Consider the following 25,223-nt stretch of genomic DNA (forward strand, 5'->3'; position numbering starts at 1 on the left):
AGCGCACCTCCGGCCACCGGGACCCAGGACGGCGGCGCGGGGCTCGGCCGGTGGCGGGCGCTGGGGTGGGCGGGGACCCGGGCTCCAGCCCGGAGGCCGCGCGGACCCGCCAGGCCCACCTCCGTCCCCGCCGCCCGGAAATCTATGGTATATTATTATGGCAACCTGAGCAGGCTAAGACATAGCATCTATCAGCACTTCATTCCTTTTTTTTAAAAATAAGGGTGAAACATTTTATTCTCAATTTTCTTTCTTTTTTTAATAAATTTAAACAGTAAAACAAAAATTCACAAGCTGTCTCCCTGTTCACTCTCTGCCTCCCTCCCCTAACTGTAGTCTTTAGTCTGGCTCCCTTTCCTTCACCCCACTCACACTGGCACAGGGTATCCAACTAAGAAAACAAAACCGCTCTAAGTACATGGAGACATGATGAAGGGAGGAGGTGACCTGCGTCCACATTCCAGGTTAAACTGCACAAGTCTGCATTTTCTGGGTTCTAAATAGTTTCCTTTCATTTGTCAAATTGAAAAAAAAAAAAAAAATCCCTGGACCAGATGCTTCAAAACTCCCAGGACTGCCAAAGAATGCCTTGAGCTCTCAAACTCCTAATTTATCCCTCCCCCACCCCCTTTCCCCTTTGGTAACCGTAAGTTTGTTTCCTAGGTCTGTCTGTTTCTGTTTTGTAAATAAGTTCATTTGTATCATATTTTAGATTCCACATATAAGTGATATATGGTATTTGTCTTTCTCTTCCTGACTTACTTCACTTAGTATGATAATCTCTAGGTCCTTCCATGATGCTGCAAATGGCATTATTTCATTCTTTTTTATGGCTGAGTAGTATTCCATTACACACACACACACACACACACACGTCACATGGCTACTGTATATATATATATAGAAAGAGTATATCTACATATAATAGCTGTATATAGATATCTATATATAATAAGCGTCATTGTACTCTTTCTTGACATAGTATGCACCTTCTTGCTCCTTGAAAGACTGTTTCCTTCTTTATTTCTTTGTGGTTGAGCAGCTCTGGCTCCGTTGCTGCCATTACCACAGCACACTCTGCAGCGGCCACCATCTTACCACCGGGACCAGTACTTCATTCCTTTTATTGTAATATAATATTCTAATGTATGGATATACCCCATTTTCTTTATCCATTCATCAATTGATGGACATTTGGGTTGTTTTCATTTTTTGGCTATTATGAGTTATATTGCTATGAAGATTCGTATACAAGTTTCTGTGTTGGTGTATGTTTTCAGTTCTCTTTGGGTATATTCCTAGGAATGTGGTTGCTGGGTCATATGGCTACTCTACGTTTAACTTTTTGAGGAACTGCCAGTCTGCTTTCCAAGGCAGCTACACCGTTTTATATTCCCATCAGCAATGTACGAGGGTTTTGATTTCTCTACATACTCACCAACACTTGTTATTATCTATCTTTTTCATTACAACCATCCTAGTGGGTATGAAGTGGTATCTCATTGTGGTATTGATTTGCATTTTCCTGATGACTAATGATGTTGAGCATCTTTTCACCTGCTTATAGGCCATTTGTATATCTTCTTTGGAGAAATGTTTATTCAAATCCTTTGCCTATTTTTTTAAACTGGTTTATCTTTTTATTTTTGAGTTACAAGAGTTCTTTATGTATTCTGGGTACTAGACTCTTATCAGATGTATGATTTGTAAATATTTTCTCCTGGTCTGTGAGTTGTCTTTTCACTTTCCTGATAGTGTTCCCGATGCACAAAACTTTTTAAGTTCGATGAAGTCCAATTTATTTTTTATTTATTTTCCTATTTTTTGGTTACTTATGCTTTTTGGTGTCATATCTAAGAAACTAGTGTCTAATCCAAGGGCACAAAGATATACATGTGTTTTATTCTAAGAATTTTATAGTTTTAGCTCTTGTATGTAGGTCTTTGATCCATTTGGAGTTAATTTTTGTATATGGTGTGAGGCAAGAGCCCAACTTCATTCTTTTGCATGTGGCTATCCAGTTGTCCCAGCACTAGTTTTGTTTTTTTGGTTTTTTTAAAATAAATTTACTTATTTATTTTTGGCTGCATTGGGTCTTCGTTGCTGCACGCAGGCTTTCTCTAGTTGTGGCGAGCAGGGGCTACTCTTTGTTGCGGTGCACAGGCTTCTCATTGTGGTGGCTTCTCTTGTTGCGGAGCACAGGCTCTAGGCGTGCAGGCTTCAGCAGTTGTGGCTCGAGGGCTCTAGAGTGCAGGCTCAGCGGTTGTGGCACATGGGCTTAGTTGCTCTGTGGCATGTGGGAATCTTCCCGGACCAGGGCTCGAACCCGTGTCCCCTGCGTTGGCAGGCAGATTCTTAACCACTGAGCCACCAGGGAAGTCCTCAGCACTAGTTTTTAAAAAGATTATTCTTTCCCCCAATGAATGGCCTTAGCATCTCTACTGAAAATCAGTTGACCACAAATGCATAAATAGATATGGATTTATTTCTGGACTCTCAATTCTATTCCATTGATCTATATGTATATATTTATTTATTTTATTTATTTATTTATTTATTTATTTTGGCCTCGCCACACAGCTTGCCAGATCTTAGTTCCCCAACCAGGGATTGAACCTGGGCCCTGGCAGTGAAAGCGCTAAGTCCTAACCACTGGACCACCAGGGAAGTCCCTATATGTATATCTTTATGCCAATACCACACTGTCTTGACTTCTGTAGCTTTCTGTAAGTTTTGAACTCTTAAGACATTTTAATCTATAATAATTTATTTTTCCCTTTTTGTTTTTGTTGAAGAAACTGGGTCACTTGTCCTGTAGACGTCCCACATTCTGGATTTGGATAATTGTACCCCTGGAATGTCATTTAACATATTTATCTCTGTATTTATAATATTTAGATCAGGAAGCTTCATTGGGCTCAGGTATAATTTCCATAGGAGGTGCTGCATTACATCAGGAGGCACAGAAGTTCTGTTTGTCCCACTTTAATGAGCTAATGTCATGTTCTTGTTCCATGATCCATCCACTATAAAGTTCTCCATCAACATTTTACCTTTCATCAGGTATTCATGATTATAGCCTTGATCCAGTAATTTCCTTAGGTGGTGACTTTCTTATTCTATCTTCTCTTCTATATTTATTACTGTGATTCTTTTATGAAGTAGAACTTTCCTTCCTCATCTATTTTCTTATCTTAAAATTTGGTCTGGGTAGAAAAAGCAGGATAAAAGCTTGATTCTTTCCCCTTATTTACCAGCTTTCAGAATGAGTTGTTCCCTAACATCTTCCAAAGGTAATTAATGATGATTTTTCAGTATCACTTTGAATTCATTAATTTTTAATTTTTAGATTTCAATCCATTGAAGTTACTTTAAAGTCAGGTTCACTGAGGTATAATCGATGTACACTAAAGTTCAGCCTCTTTGATGAGTTTCCACAACTATATACACCAACACATTATTCAAGATGTAGAACATTACTATCACCCCAGAAAGGTCCCCTGTATCCTTTAGCGGTCAATCCTCTTCCCCACCCCACACCTCTGGCAATCACTTCATTTCTGTTCCTGGAGTTTTATTTTTTCCAGAATATTATATAAATGGTATCATATAATATGTTGCTATTTCTGTCCTGTCTTCTTTCACTTAGCAAATGTGTTGGGGATCCTTCCATGTTGCTAAAGTCTGTCAGTGGTCTCTTCCTTTTACTTTTTAAAAAATATTTATTTATTTATTTGGCTGCACCGGGTCTTAGTTGCAGCGTGTGGGATCTTTAGTTGTGGCATGTGGGATCTATCTAGTTTCCTGACCAGGGATCGAACCTGGGCTCCCTGCATTGGGAGCAGGGAGTCTTAACCGCTGGACCACCAGGGAAGTCTGCTCTTCCTTTTATTACTGAGTAGTTTTCCATTGTACCAGGTTTTTGCAAATATGAATAAAGCTGTCACATACATTTGCGTACAGGTCTTTCTGTGGACATATGTTATTTTTCTTAGGTAAATACCTAAGAGTGAGTGGCTGGGTGACAGTTGGAGATTTAAACAGTAAGAAATTGCCAGCCTATTTTCCAAAGTGGTTGTTTGTTATTCTTTTTAACATTTGAATTATTTCATCATTTGGCTAGTGGGAGCTCCTGCCAGTGGGTTCCTGTCCTATTGACAGACTCCAGTAGTCTTCAATAGCTTCCTTGATTTCAGCCATGACTGGGGGTTCCAGGCTCATCTTGTACATTTTCTGCCTCAGACTAGGTAGAAATCAGCTACTTTTCCAAGGAATTCTTTTAGTGGGAACTGGTACTTAGAAACCACAGCCTGAATACTACAGGCGCTCATTACTACTGGGTTTTCAGTGTTTATGTGAATAGACCTAGGAAATTCGGGGTTTTTAAAATTAATTAATTAATTAATTAATTTTCAGCTGCATTGGGTCTTTGTGGCTGTGCGCGGGCTTTCTGTACTCGCGGTGAGCAGGAACTACTCTTCGGTGTGGTGCGGGGTCTTCTCATTGCGGTGGCTTCTCTTGTTGCGGAGCATGGGCCCTAGGCGCACGGGCTTCCGTAGTTGTGGCACGCGGGCTCAGTAGTTGTGGTGCATGGGCTCTAGAACGCAGGCTCAGTAGTTGTGGCACACGGGCTTAGTTGCTCCACAGCATGTGGAATCTTCCCAGACCAGGGCTCGAACCCGTGTCCCCTGCATCGGCAGGTGGATTCTTAACCACCTCACCACCAGGGAAGTCCCAGAATTATAAGGTTTTTAAACTTCTTTAGATTGTTATTTGCATCTCTTTTGTGCTGAAAATCTTGTTTCTTAATGACACTTAAGATAATTATTTTCTTTATCCTTTCATATATATAGAAGTTTCAAAATATTTCAATAGTAACACTGATAACAATAAAACAAGTCTGTGCAGTTTAAGATTTCTTTGTGGTTCTTTCATCTTAGGTCATATTCCCAATGGGAATGTATAGTCAAAAGAGCATGTATTTCCGGGACTTCCCTAGTGGCCCAGTGGTTAAAACTCTGCGCTCCCAATGCAGGGGACCCAGGTTCTATCCCTCGTCAGGGAACTAGATCCCACGTGCCGCAACTAAAGAGCCCACATGCCACAACTAAAGCTCCTGCATGCTGCAACTAAAGAGCCTGCATGCCGCAATGAAGATCCCACAAAGCCAAATAAATAAAATAAATATTAAAAAAAACCCAAAAGATCATGTATTTCCATTTGTTTCTTATTTTTAGAGATTTGTTTTAAATTCTGTGTTTTAATTATATAAAACACAACATTCCAAAGTAAAAACTATAAAAGCCATGTTCAGAAAGGTCTTTCTCCCCCCCTTATTTCCCCCTCCCTGATAAATATTTTTACTAGTTTTTGGTTTATTCTTACATTGTTTACATTTTAAAATACAAGCATATATTTCATATTTCCTCTTTTTACCTACAAAAGGTGGCATTTTACACATATTCTTTTGCACCTTGCTTTTTAAAAGCTATTTTAAAATAAAACATAGAGGTAACAGAAAACAAATGTATAGTTTAATGAATTATTATAAGATAAACAAACTTTATATCTACCGTGAAATCAAGGAATGGAACCCAGTCAGCCACCCTAAAAGGTCCTCCATGAGCCCCATCTCAACTACAGCTCGCCAAAAAAGTAACCAGCATCCTAATTATTACAGCAATCACCTTGCTGGCTTTCTTTCTGGTTTTATCAACCAAGTGTGCCTCCCTAGACAGTATAGTTTAGTTTTCAGCCTTGCCCATTTTTAAAATTTCATATCTTTTAAGCCTCTTTTAATCTACAATCTACAGGATTTCTCCTCCATCCCATTCTTTTACAATTCATCTGTTAAAGAACCCAGGATATGCGTACCAGAGAGTGCTCCCAGTCTGCACACTCATCTGCACAACGTGTTGTGCAATTCAACACGTTCCTCTGTTCTCTGCTTTTACACATTGGGGGTTGGATCAGACTCAAGCTTAAATCCTTTGTCACGACTACACGTGGTGCTGGGTTCTCCCAACAGGAGGTAATGTCTGGTTTTCACTCTTTTCTGATGTTGATAGCTACCAATGCTTAATGCCTAGACCCATTAATTCATCAAGGGTGCCAAGTGTGATAGTCTCACTCACATGCCTATCCGATCAAGCCTTTTCCCATGAGGCAAGCAGAGTCAGTAGCAGGTCAGCAGCTTTGCCAAGATATCTGATATGAATGACATAGTGTACTTTCCTCCCACGTCTGACCTCTCTATGAAATCAGAAAGTCTCCAGGCCTGTGTGATTTGTTTTCAAATGCCTGCTTCTCAGAAGAAGATTGGCTGGCATCCAGACATGCACTGCCTTTACCCTTGTAATCCAAAGCTACCTGAATGATTTTATCAACTAAGACTCACTCCTGGGTCCACAGGCCAAATGCCTGTAGCAGGCAGTACACGTCTGACAGGTGCTGCATGTATGTGATCAGTGTTAGCACGTCTGGGAGGCTTGGCACCTACACCAGATCCCTAGGGCATCTACCAAGCTGGAGTATTGACTTAGATGAAGCAAAACATAAAAACCTGGACTTCCCTGGTGGCGCAGTGGTTAAGAATCCACCTGCCACACCATTGTAAAGCAATTATACTCCAATAAAGATGTTTAAAAAAAAAAGAATCCTCCTGCCAATGCAGGAGACACGGGTTCGATCCTTGGTCGGGGAAGATCCCACATGGAGCAACTAAGCCCGTGCACCGCAACTATTGAGCCTGTGCTCTAAAGCCTACGAGCCACAACTAGAGCCCGTGTGCCTAGAACCCATGCTTCACAACAAGAGGAACCACCGCAATGAGAAGCTCGCACACCAAAACGAAGAGTAGCCCCCGTTTACCGCAACTAGAGAAAGCCCGCACACAGCAATGAAGACCCAACACAGCCAAAAAATTAATTAATTAATTAATTTTAAAAAAGAAAACATAAAAGCCTGCCCAGTGCTGCAGACGACAGAAGCACTGAAACAGGAAGATGCATTACTCAACGTTTCCTTAGAACCAGGTGTCTAACACAGAGCTATTTGGGCCATATCTACATGTTTGAGGTATATTTCTCTATAGTCACTCACCTTTTTACTGAAATTTATTTGTAAAGAAAACTTCGTAACACTTACTTTGAGAGGAAAACAATTCTAACTTGCCAAAATGAGAAGGTAACATCAAGGAGAGCAAAATAATGTAAATTCGAGTGAGAAAGCATTGCCTGCTGAACTAGGGATCTGTTCTCTCTTTTTGGAAAAGGAAGACTAGCAAGGGTTAGAGAGGTGTTTGAAATATATTAGCACCAAACTGAGTCTTTCTCCTAGAGCAGTCATTCTCAGCTGGGAGGTGGATTTTGTCCCCCAGGTGACATTTGGCAATGCCTAGAAATATCTTTGGTTGTCAGAACTGGGGGTGGCGGCGCTACTGGCATCTAGTGGGTGGAGGTCAGGATGCTGTAAACATTCTACCCTGCACAGGGCAGCCGCCCCACAGCAAAGAATTGTTTGTTTCTCAGCTGAGGCTGAGAAACCCTGTCCTAGAGAAGTAAGAAGGATTGAAAAAGAACTGAAAAGAAATGTCCTCACTCTGGGATTCAATGTTATTTAATGCAGGATCCAAGTACCATGTTACACCATCCAACATTAACTAATGGCACATAATCCACACTTAGAAAACGCTGTTTAAATGATGAGATGTCTTGGAACGAAAGCACCAGTGCTAAAAGAACAATGTTATCAGAAAGCTCATCTCAGAGAAGTCCACAGACCCAGCGGCAGTACTAGTTCATGCTGTGCTGCATGCTGTTCTTACAGTCAACATTTATTAAGCACCTACTATGTGCAGCCACTGTGCTGGGAACTGGTAAGGTGTGATTCCAGTAAGAGGTATACAGGCCAGTGGGGGAGGCAAGGAGGTAAATAAATGAGTAGAAAACAGTATCATGGGAAAGTGTGTGCAGCTAAAGGGAAGATGAGAAAATACCCACTGGGGATGGTGGCAGGGGGTTGCCAGGGAAGGTGATGATTCCAGTTCTTAGCACTCCCAAGGAGCTCCCTCTAGTTAGAAGCAGAGCTAATTCAAAAGCAATGCATGGCTTCTGGCTTCTGGCAGAGTGCATGAATCCAAACACTTCTAACACTAATTGTAGTATGGATTAAGATGTGTAAATATACTCTAAAATAATTTTAAAGAAAAAAAAAGCAGTACGCTTGGAATATCCATTGCATTGCTGTTTACACTTGAAGAAAGAAAACTGGAAACAACTTAAATGCCAAACCACAGGAAAGCAGTTACCATAATCTGAGAACTAATTGCTGTTTATTGAGTCCTGACCGTGTGCCAATGGGTATATATCCAGTGTAGCACAATGATTATACCTTTTTCTCCTTGTAGCGACTGCGAGAATTAATCCTCCCATTCCCGGGGAAAAGTCAGACTCAGAGAAGAAATGGAAAGGGAGTCTTTTCAACCAATGCTGCAGAAACTACTGGAAATCCTTACTTAAAAAAAAAATTAAGCATAACCCTTACCTCACACCATGCATAAAAATAACTTGAAATGGATCATAGACATAATTGCAAAACCTAAAACTATAAAAATTCTAGGAGAAAATATTTGTGGCTTTGAGTTGGGCAAAATTTTCTTATATTTGACACCAAAAGCACAAACCATAAAAAAAAAAATGGTGTTGGGGGGAGAAACAATAGGAATAAGTGAGAATAATGTTGTTATCAGAGTATTTGTTTTTATAGTTATCATCTATCTTTGGCAAGTGATATGGATCTCCCATTTATGGTAGTGATATAATGTTCCCTTTTTAAATAAATGTGACTAGGTTTCCAAAACGTGAATGACCCTAAGGAAAAAATGTGCAGGTAAGATATGTACAGACTCTGAAGCTAGAACCCTTGAGTGCAAATTCTGGCTCCACCTTGCCTTGGGAGAGGTCAGCATTCTCTTCTCGCCTCAGGTTCCTCATCTGTAAAATGGCCTTGATACAAAATTCTGACCTCAAAGCGTTATGGGAGTATTTACCGAGTTTCTATATATGGAAAACTTAGAACATGGGATGGTATGCGGTAGCTCAGTATTTACTATTATTATTATTCACTATTATAAATAGCAGTAAAGACGGGTTTTGGAAAACTTAAGCTTTCTCTTTTTTATTTTTTCAAAGCACAGGCTTTTATTATGTGGTAATTTTACAGTTTTAACTTTAAAGGCAACTTATCCACCCCCACTCCCCAAATATATTCCAAGACCAGTGAACTTCTCTCTTTTATTTTTGAATGATTTCCTTTATTGCTGTTGCTTTTGTACCATCAATAGAGATCTGTGAACAAAATACTTGACTGTGAAAGAAAGAAACAAACACAGTGTGGAACTAGTCACGTGGGACCCCTGAACACTCTGAACAGCTCCTGCTTCAAGAAAGTTGCTGATGTCCTTCTGAAGGACTCCAACCTCTGATCTCCAACCTCTGACCTTCAACTTCTGACCTCCAACAAGCAAGGAGACTCAAGAGTAGAAGAACAGAGTGTGGAGAGTCCATACTTCTGCTCGTCTCAGAAAAAAGGGACAGTGGACAAAGGGACTCCAGCAGACCTTTTTGCCTGAAAGCTTCCTTGGAGCAACACGATAAAAAAGAAAACAAAACAAAACAAAAAGGAGAGAAGCAGAAGTCAGTAGCTGGAGGGCCTTTAGCTCGACAGCTCTGTGGATGGAAACCTCTGCAGAGAGTTACCCTCTCTATGCATCAAAGAAAATAACTAACACCAAGAAAGTAACCGAGTTCATGAGGATACGAAGCAACTGGAACTCTTACACATCGCCCTTGGGAGCATACAATCATTTTGGAAGACTGTTTGGCAATTCTAATAAAGTGAAATATACACCTGCCCTATGAAGCAGCAATCCTACTCCTAGTATTAACCTAGAAAACTCAAGATCTATGTCCACAAAAAGAACAAACAAGAATGTGCATTGCTACTATATTCATGCTATGAATAATATGCAGTTCCAAAAGCTGAAAACAATCCAAATGTTCATCAATAGAAGAATGGATATACAAACTGTGGTATAATCACACAGCGGAAGACTACTCAGCAAGAAAAAGGAACAAACTGGTGATCCATGCAACAACATGGATGAATCTCAAAAACATTTTGAGCAAAAGAGGCCAGACATGAAAGAGCACATGCTACATCATTCCATTTACTCGAATGCAAGGACAGGCAAAAAACTAATCTACAGTAACAGAAATCAAACAGTGATTGTCTAGGGTGGGTGGTAGTGGTAGGAACTGACTAGAAAGGGGCATGAGCAAATCCATAGTGATGGAAATATCCTGGTTCTTGACTGGGGTGGCGGTCACCTGGGTATACACAATTGTCAAAAGCCATCTGTACTGGGATGAATAGTGTCCCCCCCAAATTCATGTCCACTGGAATCTTAGAATGTGACCTTATTTGGAAATAGGGGCTTTGCAGATTTAATTCGTTAAATTAGAGTGAGGTCATACCAGATGACAGAAGGCCCTAATCCAATGATTGGCGTCCTTATAAGAAGAGAAAATAGAGACACACAGGGAGGATACAACGTGACGATCAAGACAGAGATAGAATGACATGTCCACAAGCCAAGGAATTGTGAGCAACCACCAGAAGCCAGGAAGAGGCAATGAAAGGTCAAAGAAATCATGGCCCTGTTGACACCTTTATTTTGGATTTCTAGCCTCCAGGCCTGTGAGAGAACACACTTCTGTTCTTTTAAGCCACCAGATTTGTGGTACTTTGTTACGGTAGCCCTAGGAAACTAACAAACCATCAAACAGAATGTTTAAGGTCTGTGCCTTTTATTTTAAGTAATTATACTACAATTTTTTAAGTTGCAAATAGCTCATTGGAAACAGCAAGCTGGTGATGAGGCTTCCTTTGGCTTCTGCTTCACCAAATTAGACAGAACACCTGAAGGAGAGCCAGGCAATGCTGTTCAGAATCCACATTTAGCGGGAGAACCGGGGCACTGCCCAGGGAGCCCCTCCCTCCCAATGGCTCTCCCTTCACACTCAACCACCCTCCGCATCTGTTCCCTCTGCCCACAGCAAAATGCCTCTTTTACCCTCTCAGACACAAATACTATGGGGACTACAGGCAGCACTACCCAAGAAAGCCACCCTGCAGATGCCCCATTCAAAAATGAGCCAACCCACTTCCGAGGGAGGTCCAAGCCTTAGAATTAAAGGCTGCAGAAAAGCCTGATTAGGGGCCAAGAGCCTTAACCCAGCTCTTCAGTAACTCACAAATTTATTATCTGAAATATCAACCTTAAGGAATCTTCCATTCCTTTGCTTTCTGCAGCCCAGACACTTACAAAAGGGGAATTTTTATTTCATTATTTTGCTTCATCTTAGAAGCCCATGACCCTGAGAACTTGCCAGTCACTTGTCTAAGCACACCGGCAGATATCTGCATGAGGACTGGCATCAGCAAAGGTCAGGAAGGTCACTGAATGCAAAGACCACCTGGCCCAATCCGCACTGGATGCTCTGATCCCCATTCCGGATCCCCCACATTTATGGCCAAGGAACTTGCCAGGCATGAACTCACCGAATCCTCACAACAAGGCTAGAGGTAGGACCATTATTATCTTTAATTTTCGATGAGGGCACTGAGGACCAGAGAGGTGATATAACTTGTCTGAGGTCACACAGCAGTACACAGAGGAGGGATTTGAGCCCAGACAAATTGGCCTGGAAGTCTTAACCACTGGCTGCACTGCCAAGTGGATGCCTCTTCTTTGGATTGGGCACTGGATTCCCCAGTGACTGAGAACCCGAAGGTTTGTTAAATATCCAGACTCCTTCAACTTTTTTCCCTTCTTGAGAAACAATAGAGCAGTGAGTCCCAAAGTCTACTGGGACATCCTCCAAAGCATTATATAAACAAAAACTGAGTGTAACAGGATTAAGGTTGTTTAATTTTGTTTTTTGGGTTTTGGAATGTTTTGTTTTGTTTTGAGATGAAAGTTAACCAAACGACAACAGAGCTAAACTGAAAAAAAGGCTACGATCAGAAACATGCATTTTTTCCCAACTGGATGGAAAACCCCAGTTGTCGGGGTTTTTTTGTTGTTGTTTTTGCTGCATCACATGGCTTGTGGGATCCTAGTTTCCTGGCCAGGGATTGAACCCGGACCCACGGCAGTGAAAGCACAGAGTCCTAACCACTGGACCACCAGGGGATTCCCAAAACCCCAGTTTCTGTTGTCCATTACACCAGGAAGGAGTTTGGAGCTGGGTTTGCTAAAAAAGAATCAAACCAATGGTTCCTTACTTTAGGAAAAGACACTTCAGTCCATATGTACTGACTCTGTACATGTCCCTAGACCCTCTCCAGAGGAGTCCACAGTAGCTGTTGGCTCAGTCAAAGAACCGTCTCCAGTAGGGTGGCACAGCACATTAAAAAACCAAAGGGAGGGAATTCCCTGGCGGTCCAGTGGTTAGGACTTGGTACTTTCACTTCGGTGGCCCGAGTTCAATCCCTAGTCAGGGAAGCAATAACCTGCAAGCCACGTGGCGTGGCCAAAAAAGAAAGAAAAGACCAAGGGGAATTTACTCCAGGAGTACAGGGATGGTTCAATATTAAGAAACTTCTTTTTTTTTTATTTAGCTGTACTGCACGGCTCACAGGATCTTAGTTCCCTGACCAGGGACTGAACCCAGGCCACGGCCATGAAAGCCCAGAATCTTAACCACTAGTCCACCAGGGAACTCGCAGAAACTTCTTAATATAGTATAACATAATGATAGATCCCAGGAAATCCATAAATGTTGAATAAGCATTTGACAAAATTTGACAAAAAACACACTTTCCTGATAAAAAATCCCAAAGTAGGAATCAATGGATAATTCCTTAATAAGATAAAATATATAAATCTCAGTCAAAAGCCAGCATTTTGCTTAACTAGAAAACACCAAACACCAGACGCATTCCCACTAAAGTCAGATATAACACACATGTGCACACTATCACTGTACAGGAGGTACTAGCCAGTGCAATTAGATAAGTTAAAGAAATGAGAGATAAAATAATTGGATGAAGGAATATAATGTACAGCACGGTGACTATAGTTAACAATACTGCATTGTATATTTGAAAGTTACTAAAGGAGCAAATCTTAAAAGTTCTCATTATAAGAAAAAAATTATAACTACTTGTGGTGACGAATGTTAACCAAACTTATTGTGGTAATCATTTCACACATATACATACATGGAATCATTATTTTGTACACCCAAAACTAATAGAATGTTATATGTCAATTATATCTCAATTAAAAAAACAAAAAGTAAAGAATTGCATAGGAGGAATTGGAAACATATTTCTATTTATAGATGAAATGATTATAAGCTTAGAACAGCTAAAAGAATCAATTAAGAAACTACTACAGGGGCTTCCCTGGTGGCGCAGTGGTTGAGAGTCTGCCTGCCGGTGCGGGAGACGTGGGTTCGAACCCTGGTCTGGGAGGATCCCACATGCCGCGGAGCAACTGGGCCCATGAGCCACAACTACTGAGCCTGCGCGTCTGGAGCCTGTGCTCCGCAACAAGAGAGGCCGCGACAGTGAGAGGCCCGTGCACCGTGATGAAGAGTGGCCCCCGCTTGCCACAACTGGAGAAAGCCCTCGCACAGAAACGAAGACCCAACACAGCCAAAAATAAAAATTAAAAATTAAAAAAAAATAAAAGAAACTACTACAAACAATAGCCAGTTAGAAAAGACTCCATAAAAAACATAAAATATCTAGGAATAAACCTATCAAAAAATGTGCAAGATCCATACCAAAACACTGTAAACAATACTAAAGGACACAGAAGATTTAAACAAATGGAAAGACATACCATGTTCCTGGATAGGAACATCCAACAGCATCAATATGTCCATTCTCTGAAGTTAATGTATAAATTTGAAGCAATCCCAATACATTTCATGAAAGAATATTTAAATAGCCAACAAATACATATTTTAAAGTGCTTAACCTCATTAGTCATTACAGAAGTGAAAATTAAAACCACAATTAATTACCACTACACACACACCAGAGTAAGTAAAATCCAAATGACCAACAAAACCAATTGTTGCAGGAACTAGGAATAACTGGAATTCTCAGATACCACTGGAAGGAGGGTAAATGGTTACATATCTATTTGGAACACAGTTTGGCAGTATTTTCTGAAGTTGAACATATGCATATCCCATGTATAAGTTCTCTCGTAAGTAAATATCCAACAGAAATGTATATATAGGGGCACCAAAAGCCATGTGTTACAATGTTCTTGGCAGCATTTTTCATGATAGCCAAAAACTGGGAACAACTTAATTGTCCATCAGCAGGAGGACAGACTTAAAAAACCTCACAAATATAATGTTGAGCAAAAGAAGCCAAATACAAAAGAATCCATTTATATAAAGTTTTTTTAAAAAATCAAAACTAATCTATGACATAAGAAATGAGGATGATAATTACCTTTTGGAAGAGGGCGATGTAGTAATAACTGCTTGGGGACCGGAGAGGGGCTTCTCCATGCTGGTACTGCTCCAGTTCCAGATCTGGGTAATAGTTCACTTTACTGTATGATGATTCATCAAGCCGTATACTTACAATTTGTTCCCTTTCCTGTATGTGTGTTACACTTCAGTTTTTATTAAAGCAATTCCAGTAAAAACACCAACACGTGTGTGTGTAATTATATACCAGATTTCAAAGTTCAAATAGAAAAACAAATAAGCAAGAGTAGCCTGAAAGAGATCTAAAAATAAGGGGCAGCCCTTCAATACACCAAAAGATATTTTTAAATATTGTAAACCGTAGCAAGCAAAACCGTGAACATGAATGAACATGAATAGACAGAGAAACCAATGGAAAAGAGTAGCAAGTTCTGAAACAGACCCACATATGTATGAGAAAAAAAGCTTATGACAAACAGCTTACGATAAGGATCAAAATTTGGATGTAAAATAACAGAAGAAAATAAATAACATGTTATCTTGAAGTGGGGCAGACCTTTGTACCTATGATTCAACATTCAGAAGCCATAAAAGAAATGACTGATAAATTTGACAGCAAAAAATAAAAACACATGCAAACAAAACCAACCAACCATCAACAAAATAAAAGAGAAACAACTAAGTTAGACATGACTTTTATCAAAGGCAAAATGCCAACCTTCCCTAGTAGATAATCAGTTCCTAGAAATAAAGAAAAAGGCAACCATACCATTTTTTTTTAAGATTTTTTTTTGATGTGGACCATTTCCAAAGTCTTTATTGAATTTGTTACAATATTGCCTCTGTTTTATGTTTTGGTTCTTTGGCCTCCAGGCATGTGGGATCTTAGCTCCCGGACCAGGGATAGAACCCGCACCCCCTGCATTGGAAGGCGAAGTCTTAACCACTGGACTGCCAGGGAAGTCCCTACAATCCAATTTTTAAAATAAGCAGAATACTAATAGTAAGAGAGTCATAGAAAAAGAGATAGAAATGGCCCGTAAACACATATTCTAAGTTTAAAACTTTCATTACAAATTTAAATGAAGACTCAATTGAGGAGGACTTCCCTTGTGGCGCAGTGGTTAAGAATCCGCCTGCCAATGCAGGGGACACGGGTTCAATCCCTGGTCCGGGAAGATCCCACATGCCGCGGAGCAACTAAGCTCATGCGCCACAACTACTGAAGCCCACGCGCCTAGAGCCCGTGCTCCACAACGAGAGAAGCCACCGCAATGAGAAGCCCGCGCACCGCAACAAAGAGTAGCCCCCGCTCTTCACAACAAGAGAAAGCCTGCGTGCAGCAACGAAGACCCAACACAGCCAAAAATAAAATAAATAGATAAATATTAAAAAAAAAAAAAAAGACTCAATTGAGTCACTGTTTTTCACCTATCAGATTGGTAAAAATCCAATGATGTGACAATTTAACGAGCTGACAAAGAGGTGAGAAAACAGTAACTTCTCAACCAAAGCTGGTGGAGGTGCAAATTGGTACTAACTTAAGGAGGGCAAGTTGGCAATATCTCTTGAAATTACAAATGCAGATACCTAGCAATCTCATTTCTGGGAATTTATCCTGCACATATAATAAGCACTGGCAAAATGCCACCTATACAAGCAATGTCTGTGATAACAGAATGGAAACAACTGCTATCACACAATAGAACTGCGTAATATATTCAGTGAAACAAGCAAGGCACAGAACAGCACCGTGTATTCTAGTTTGTAACTTGTGTCGGCAGAGGTGACAAAGCATTAAATATATGTGATATATGCTATTATATATAGTTAATATATGTTATATAGAACACATATATATATACATATTTGTATATGCTTGTATTTGTATAAAGAGATGCTGTATTAGAATAATTCACACTAAAGTGTGAGAGAGTGGCAGCTCAGAACCTCTTAGAGATGGTGCATCCGTAAAAGAAGATGCTTGTTAACCAAAATAAATGTGTAATTTGATGGACTTTTTGTCAGGATGATAAAGTGAATTGGAAAAATGCATATACTGCAAGTTCAGAGATTTTGGGGGTCATGAGGGTAGCCATATATCAGGAGATTCCACAGCTTTGCCAAGGATCAGCTTTAATTAGGTTAAATCCAATAAACTAAAAACAGTTACCTGGGGGGGACTTCCCTGGTGGTCCAGTGGGTAAGACTCTGCGCTCCCTATGCAGGGGGCCTGGGTTCGATCCCTGGTCGGGGACCTAGATCCTGTATGTGTGCCGCAACTAAGAAGGCTGCATGCTACAACAAAAGATCCCTCGTGGTGCAATGAAGACCCCATGTGGCGCGATGAAGATCCTGTGTGCCGCAACTAAGACCCAGCACAGCCAAAATAAATAAATAAAATTAATTAATTTAAAAAAACAAAAACAGTTACCTGAGGGAGGAAGGTACGGGGTGGTTATGGAACAAGAGTGAAAGAAAAACTTTGACTATAGTCCTTTATTATATGATGTTTAAACCATGTGAACATATTATCTAATCACAACAAGAGACTGTAAAAGAAGAGCTGCAGTTCATGAGCTCCTAAGCCTTGATCAAGACCCACAAAATCTATCCCAGCTCATGTTCCAAGAGCCTCTGTCATTTATCAACAGGTAATCTTAAATATTTACGAGGAGTTTTATTACCCTGTAACAGCTGACTTTGCCAGAAACATCTTATGTCAATAATGCTATACAAGACATTGTGAGATAGAAAGATCTTGGGCAACTCACTTAACCTCCCTTAAACTTCAGTTTTCTCTTTGGCAAAGCAAGATAAAGACAAAAGAACATCCCAGAATTGCTGTGGAGTGCAATGTGAGCGTTTCCAGAACCGCAAAGCAGCACTGAACAAGTTCTGTATACAACAGCTGCTCTACAGCCAACCCTCTGCTAGAATAAATGTTACTTGACTGAGGGTGCTTCTCAAAGGTCAGCGTGCTTAAGAATCACCTGGAGAGGCTGTTAAAACACAGGCTTTTAGGGCCGACCCTCAGAGATGTGATTCAGTAGGTCTGGAGCTCAGGAACTTACATTTCTAACAAGCTTGGGTGATACTGATGCAGCTGGTTTAAGGACTACATTTGAGTGGTCTTGTCCAGAGCAGGGCTCCTCAAACTGTGATATGTATACAAATGGCTTGGGAATCTTGTTAAAATACAGGTTCATAAGGTCTGGGGTGGGACACAGGTCTCTGAATTTCTAACAAGCTCCCAGGTGTTGTAGATGCTCCTGGTCTGCAGACTACACTTTGAGGACCAAGGTTCTGGAATATCCAGCTCCATTTGTTTAGATGAGGAAGCTGTGCCAGGGAAAAAGTAAATGACTTGCCCAAGGCCACTTGGACAGTAAGGTGAAACACTGTCCAGGTGAAACCCCATCCAGGGAGGCGGCCACTCCTCAGGAGTGCCTTCCCTGCCGTGCCCAGACCTATATCACAAACCTGCCTGAGCCAGCAAGTGATGCCAGCCCTTTAGAAAATGGTGTGGAAATTTACTAAATCATACACAGTCCTCTGTGCTTCTGAGAGATCAGTCACTTACCGGGGAGCTTAGCTCAAATCACCAGTCTGTTCTTTACAAAAATGCACTTTTGGCCAAATTATTTCTTTAGCTGAGTCACTTTCCCCTCCAGTGACTCGCACCTTTGACAGGCACAGCTGTTAAAACGTGAGGAAGACACCGGCACTTCTCAACGTATCTGATTGTGGGGAGAAGAGGGTGAGGAGAAGCAGAAATGGGAGTGGGGAAGCTGATCCTTGGGAAAGCTGAGGAATTTCCTGATATATGGCTCCCTCACGCCCTCAAAACCCTACAGAATTGCACTGTATGCATTCTTCCAACTCACTTTACCACCCTGACAAAAAGTCCATCGAATTACAGATTTATTGGGGTTAACAAGCATCTTCTTTTCAGGATGCATTGTCTCTGAGCTGCCAATCTTTCACACTTTAGTGTGAACTACTCTAATACAGGAGGAAGGGGGTGGAATTCTGAACATAAAGTCTCTGGAGCAATTCATGCAGAGGGGGTCTTACCTGAGATGAAGCTTCATCTGGGAGCACAGCTGCTGGTAAACCACAGCTGCGACATTGGCTCTGCACCACATTCACCAGCAGGCCTCACCCCATACCCCTGATGCCTTCTGGCTGTTGAGTAGTTCCTGGGCCTGGCCCTGCCACTAACCTGTTGCATGATTGAGTAAATCACACAGTTTTAGGGACTTTCAGAGCTGGAAGTTTCTAAACCTAGAACCTCAGTTTCTAATCCAAAAAACACATGGTCTCTAATGGCCTGTCTAAGCTTGGTTTCCCCACAAGCAGAGCCTGAGACGGGGTTCGCTTTTATATGAGTTATTGAGGGAGAGCTCGCCGGAGAAAACTTTCAGGTGAAGGAGTGAGGGGAAAGGATAGGGAAGGGCAGGTCTTGGGGGTGCTAAAGCATTTTTAAATAACACCAGAGGACTTCCCTGGTGGCGCAGTGGTTAAGAATCCGCCTGCCAATGCAGGGGACACAGGTTCGAGCCCTGGTCGTGGAAGATCTCACATGCCGCGGAACAACTAAGCCTGTGTGCCACAACTAGTGAGCCTGTGCTCTAGAGCCCACAAGCCACAACTACTGAAAGCCCACGCGCCACAACTACTGAAGCCCGCATGCCTAGAGCCCATGTTCCGCAACAAGAGAAGCCACCACAATGAGAAGCCTGTGCACCACAACGAAGAGTAGCCCCCGCTCACCGCAGCTAGAGAAGGCCCGCACACAGCAACGAAGACCCAACGCAACCAAAAATAAATAAATAAATTTATTAAAAATAAATAACTAAATAAATTACACCAGAGTCCTCCCACCCTAGGGCAAGGCGGCTGGGTTTTCATACCCCTGACTAGTCAGTGGCCTCCCCTGCCCCAGGGGGTGTGACCCCACCAAGTAACTCTGGCAAGGTGGCTTAGAGAATGACATGGGGTCTGCTGTTCGTGACAGCCTGGAAATAGGTACAACAGTGGCTAAAGGGGATCTGGTGGGCACCAATACTTCCTTCCAGTTCTGAGAGTCCCTCAAATATGTTTCCAAACAAGAGGCCCCCCAAATCACAAAAGACAGAAGGTGAGAAAAGAATACAAGCATATTTTTCATTTTCAGAAGCATCCTGGAATCTGCACTTAGAATAAGTCCTCACTGTTCCCCCTGACTTCCCCACACACTGCAAGGTGACCCCTCCCCCAACTCCACCCACTGTCCAAGCAGACACTGACCTCCAGCTACATATCAAACCGACTCCTCCTTAAGGACTATGTCTGTTCTCTCTGCCCAGAACGTCCCACCCCAGATTTCTGCCCAGCTGCTTCCTTGTCAACTCAAACATCACCTGCATAGAGCGGCTTCTCTGACCTGCCCAGGTCATTCCCTGTCACACTCCCTGGGGCACTTCTGCATTTATCTTGGCTGTGTTCACTTGTATGTTATCTTGTAAGAATGGCCTCCAGAGCCTTGTTCTGACCTCATCACTGTGTCCCCAGAGCCTATGCACACAGAAGACAATAACATCTGATGAACAATATCTGAGTGAATGAGTAGGACATTTGGGCCGGATGCTGAAATGCCAATAGAGAAGGAGAACTAGGTCAGCTAAACACTCAGCCCAAGAAGCTGGAGGAAAAACCCCGCCCAAGGCCAGGATGGGGAAGGACAGAATACACCAAGAGCTTCCTTGGCTACTTGATTCCCTTCTCCTCTCTCAGCTCCCTCTCTCAACTACCCTTCAACGTAGGATCAGAGTTAGCATCAACCCTGGGGAGATCCTTCACCTTTTAGAAAGGCACAAACCCCTCAAAACGACCAAGGGCATCTGGATTCCAGTTCTAGCTCTAGCTCTGAGCCTCCCCTTCCCCGCTGGTACCTGGGTGGGGCGCAAGGATCATGCCAGCCTGGCAGGGTTGCTGAGAGCACCGGCCCGTGGCACAGCGGCGCCGCAAACGCACATCACTGCACACTTAAACCAGGGCAGGGTGCATTCCTGCCCCTGGCTGCTTCTGTGGCTCCTCCAGCTCCAGAAGAGTCTCCACCGCAGCCGCACCGGCTCTGGGCACCTGAGATGCCCCACATGTTACCCAGCATCTCCCACATGCCAGGCACTGTGCCAGGCGCTCGCTCATCTGTCCGGTGACACCGAATTATCATCGGCACCCACACCTCTCGGTACCATTATCTCCATTTTACAAGTAAGGAGACTAAGGCTGAGAGATTCAGTCACTGGTGGAAAGACACGGCTAGCAAGTGGGGGGCATCGGCTTCGAACATAGTCCATCGGCCACTTTTATCTGGTTTATTTAAGTGGTTTGGCACCATGGGTTCACTGAAGAGAGCAGTCCTGGAAGGAAGGATCATTACCTTCATTGCACAGAGAAGGGAACTGCCGGCGCGCGTGTGGCCTGGTGGGCAGTCTCCGCTGCACTCAGGAACCCTTCGTGGGGCGCGCAGACTGGCCGCACCTTGCGGCCTCCTGGGTCAGTGCGTGTGCTCTGGCTGCCCAGCCACCACCAGCTCCGTTTCGCAGATGCAGAGAACGAGCCTCCAGGAGATGCAAGGGCTGAGCGTTGAGACCCTGCAAGAGAGCCTGAGAGCAGGGACCGCCTCACCCCGCAAGCACACAGGCTGTGGCGAGCTGCCGCTGGGTCCCAGGTTGGCCCCTGGCTCAGCTGGAGCGGCTCACCTGAGGCGGCAGACGCAGGCAGCTGTGTCTGGCGGTACGTGCTGTCCCCGCCCTTGCCCTCTGTCCCCTCCCTCCTTCTTCCTGGATGACTAGGCAACAAACCCAGTTTCCTCAGAGGACAGTGCCCGGGATGCTCTGGAGGGACCTGGATGCCCACGTCCTATTCTAATTTCACATGCAGTACCAAGAATGAAGGGTTAGTTTCACATTTGAAAGTCGAGCATTGTGAATTCCCCATGTTAGCAAACTAAAAAAGAAAAACCTATGATCACCTCAGCAGATGTAGTAGATTGTGTCCCTTTGACAAAATCCAACATCCACTGTCAAGGAAACTCTCAGCAAATTATGAATAGAAGGGAATTTCCTCAACCTGAAAAAGGGCATCTATGAGAAACTTACATGGTGAACGACTGAATGTTCTCCCCCTAAAATTAGGAACAAGATGAGCTAATAAACGAGCTCAGCAAGGTTTCAGGACACAAGATCAACAGACAAAAATCTACTAAATTTCTCGGGCTTCCCTGGTGGCACCGTGGTTAAGAATCCGCCTACCAATGCAGGGGACGCGGGTTCGAGGCCTGGTCCGGGAAGATCCCACATGCCGCGGAGCAAATAACCCGGCGCGCCACAACGACTAAGTCTGCGCTCTAGAGCCCGCACGTCACAACTACTGAGTCTGCGCTCTAGAGCCCACGAGCCACAGCTACGGAAGCCCGGAAGCCCGCGCACCTGGAGCCCATGCTCCGCAACAGGAGAAGCCACTGCAATGGAAGCCGGCGCACTGCAAGGATCAGTGCCCCGGCTCCCCGCAACTAGAGAAAGCCCACGTGCAGCAACGAAGACCCACCGTAGCCATAAATAAATAAATAAATAAATGTTCTTTAAGAAAAAAAAGTTCTGGAAATAGGGATAATGGTTACACAACATTGTAAATGTGCCTAACGTCACTGAATTGTACACTTAAAAATGTTTAAAATGGTGTTATGTATATTTTACCACAGTAAAAAAAAAAGAGGAGGGTTCTCTGCTTTTCTCAGCCTAAGGGGTGTCTGGAACAGCCCTCCTCCCATAGGACCGACAGCCTTCCCCTCTCACAGGACAAGACTCTCATGATCCTTTGCTCCATGGAGCCAGGATCACCAGGGGGTCAGGCTCTCACCCCTGCAGCCCACCCCTTCCGCCACCCGATGACTGACCGGCCTCAATCCCTTTGCTCCTGCTGTTCCCTGAGCAGAATGCCCTCCCCCCCTTCCCCTGCCAGCCTAATTCTCCCTCCTCCCCACTTACCCTCCCCCACACCCATACCCTCCCAGACTCTCTCACATGCTGCCCCTGACCCACATAAGGTGGCCAGTCCCCTGATTGCTCCAGCTGCCCCCTCTCCAAGGGGACTGTCCCTCTTCCCCCCATGCCCCCTCCCCACCCTCTTCCTTTGACCTGATCACAGTGTCCTGAGCATCTATTCACTGTCTCAGCTCTGGCTGGGAGGTCCTCAGAGTCTCGGACTTCTCCTAATTCTGTCTCCTGACTTTTCAATTCTGGTTTAGGGACAGCATAGCCGATCAACTGCCAGGACTCGGGCTGCGCCAGTCCCTTCTTTACCAATTCAGGAATGTCCCTAGTGGAGAACAATGGAGAAGATAGAAATCTCGGTGAACAGAGCAGCTTTGTTTCTCATTTTTTGGCTCACAGAGGATGGACTGTGGGGACTTGGGCAGGCTCAGCACGGTGCCGAGAAGCCTGGCTTTGGCTTCTCCTTACTGATTTGGGACCTAGTAGAGCAAATCGGCTCGTTTCTCTAGGCCTCACTTTACCCACCTGAAAAATGGAGCTTGAGAAACTCCTTTTCGAGCTGAGTTGAGAGGGAGGAGTGGTGGAGGGGAAATGGGGATGTTTGCAGAGGTCCCCACTGTGGGGAGCGTCTTGGTCACACAAGGCCCAACTTCCCGCAAATGTTTGGCCTCACACTTGTTGAGGTTGGGTTCAAGCCCTGCTCTAACAAGGCTGCTGGCAGGGACACAGGCCCTGGCACACGGGCTCTGTTCTGGCTCATCATCAAACTTGCTCTGTTACACCTTCCAAGAGCAATGGGGCCTGTGTTTTATAACAGCTACTGCAATTGTAATTAAACATGCATTAGTAGTTTCGCATCCATCCCCCCCCCCATCCCCACCAGAACATAAGCCCCACTGAATCCCTAGCTTAGTGCCTATCATGAGGCGAATTCAATCACCGTGTTAACTAATTAATGCAGGGAGGCCCGCAGTGGGGGCCTGGTCTGTCTTTTCTAACATGCATATATTGCAGCTAAAGGGGAATCAGACGCAGCCCCCTGTCCCCAAGCCACTTGGAACGGGGAGGTCTGGGGCCAGGGTAGAGTCGCCAGCCTCCCCTCTCATCACACACACCAGTCTGACCCAGGACCCTCCCTGGTTCCACCACGACCCCTACTCTTGCCCATGCCACCTGTATGAGAACGTGAAACTTGTTAAATGAGTCAGAGTTAAAGTCTGTTCTACATGCGCTTGTGACCTGAGCCTCTCCCGTGTGCCAGGGGTTGGCACACAAAGACAAAAAGCTACAAGCCTAGCCTGGAGCAGCTGACACTGATGGGGAGGCCTGGTCACAGAGCAGGTGGGTGAGAGAGAGGGAGGCACAGAGAGGACGGGAGGCTGGGAAGGGGCGGGCCTTCAAAACCTTTCTAACACATGATGAGAAGCCACTCAAGGTCCCTCACAAGGGGACCCAGCCTGAGTAAGGAGGGTTCCTCAAGAACTTCTGGAAATGTCTGTTACCAGAGTCGGTGGCCCATAGACTGGGAGTCGGGTCCATCTCTCCTCAACAGGGAGCACGCGGTGGGCAGCCTCAGGTTCTACCAGCAGCCCTCCATTCTCCTCCTACCCTCCCCCCACCTTTCCCACAGTGGGCCTCAAACCCAAACACAGGAGTGAACCTAGGAAGAGACAAGGAGGAATCCAGCCTTCAGAGCGAGCATGGCCCTTGATTTCAGACTGCTAGCGTCCAAAACTGTAGGAGATAAAATGTCAGGTGCACGTAACATGCCCCAACTTTACCTCACGTGTCCGGCTTTACATCAGTTGCCAACACCTGTCCTTCCACACCTTTCTCCTTGCTCACACCAACACATGAGCACATATATACATAGGGAAGAGGTATGCTTGTTTGTATGAATAAAATGGAATCGCCAGATCCATATAACTTGTTTTCTCCCCCACTTCACAGTGGGCATATCTGCAAGTCAGTATTCTAATTTTTTTATCCTGCGGATACAAACACACAATCAGTTATCCTACTCCATAAACAGGATCAGAGCAGAGAGGCTGAAGGTTGAGTATTGTAGATATTTTCAGTTGCACCAAAATCTCTCTTTTTTTCCTTCTTCTCTTCCTTCACCTGCAGCCCTGATGGGAAGCCTTCACCACCTTCTTCATGCTCATGTATCTATACAGAAATACACCGAATACAAGCGTGGGGTTTGGGGTCAAGTTTGGCTTTATTTGGAGTTTCTTTGCAAAAAGGGGATCATAATAGTACCTGTCTCTATTTCTTACTTTTCTCACTCAATAGTAAAATTCTTCAGGAAAATCCCTCCAAATCTTTTTTTTTTGCTTTTTTTGTTTTTTTGGCTGTGCCACGTGTCTCTTTCAGGATCTTAGGATCCAAACCTTTTAATGGCTGCATAATATTCCCTGACTGAGGGACTTCTACTTTGTTTCCAGTTCTGGTGGTGGTGGTGGTGTGGTGTTTGTTTGTTTGACAGTAAACATCCAGGGACATTTATTTATTTATTTATTTTTCTTTGCAGCAAAGAGAGGGTTTATTTGCAAGGCAGCCCAGCGAGGAATCAGGAGAACAAACCTCAAGTCCACGAAGGCAAGGGGCTTGGGGTATTGATGGGATAACAAATAACAAAGCAGGACAGTTTGAGGCA

At 43.7% G+C, this 25,223-nt stretch overlaps 1 protein-coding gene across 5 annotated transcripts in view; it reads right to left on the reverse strand.

Annotated features, from left to right (window-relative positions):
- Nucleotides 1-25,223, reverse strand: part of IL34 (interleukin 34) — a 65,326-nt gene that overhangs the window by 18,352 nt on the left and 21,751 nt on the right. Inside the window, exons 1-3 of one of the 5 annotated variants that reach the window (XM_036832456.1) lie at nt 24,346-24,898; nt 22,709-22,889; nt 20,950-21,641 (exon numbers count right to left, since the gene is read on the reverse strand). The exons of 3 other annotated variants lie outside the window; for them this stretch is intronic. The gene's annotated coding sequence lies outside the window, so the exon portion shown is untranslated. Of the gene's footprint in view, nt 1-20,949; nt 22,136-22,708; nt 22,890-24,345; nt 24,899-25,223 lie in introns of those variants that run through there. One more of the 5 variants, XM_036832457.1, reaches the window with a different exon arrangement.

The sequence above is a fragment of the Balaenoptera musculus genome, chromosome 19 (genome assembly GCF_009873245.2).
Source record: "Balaenoptera musculus isolate JJ_BM4_2016_0621 chromosome 19, mBalMus1.pri.v3, whole genome shotgun sequence".
Taxonomy (NCBI): domain Eukaryota; kingdom Metazoa; phylum Chordata; class Mammalia; order Artiodactyla; family Balaenopteridae; genus Balaenoptera; species Balaenoptera musculus.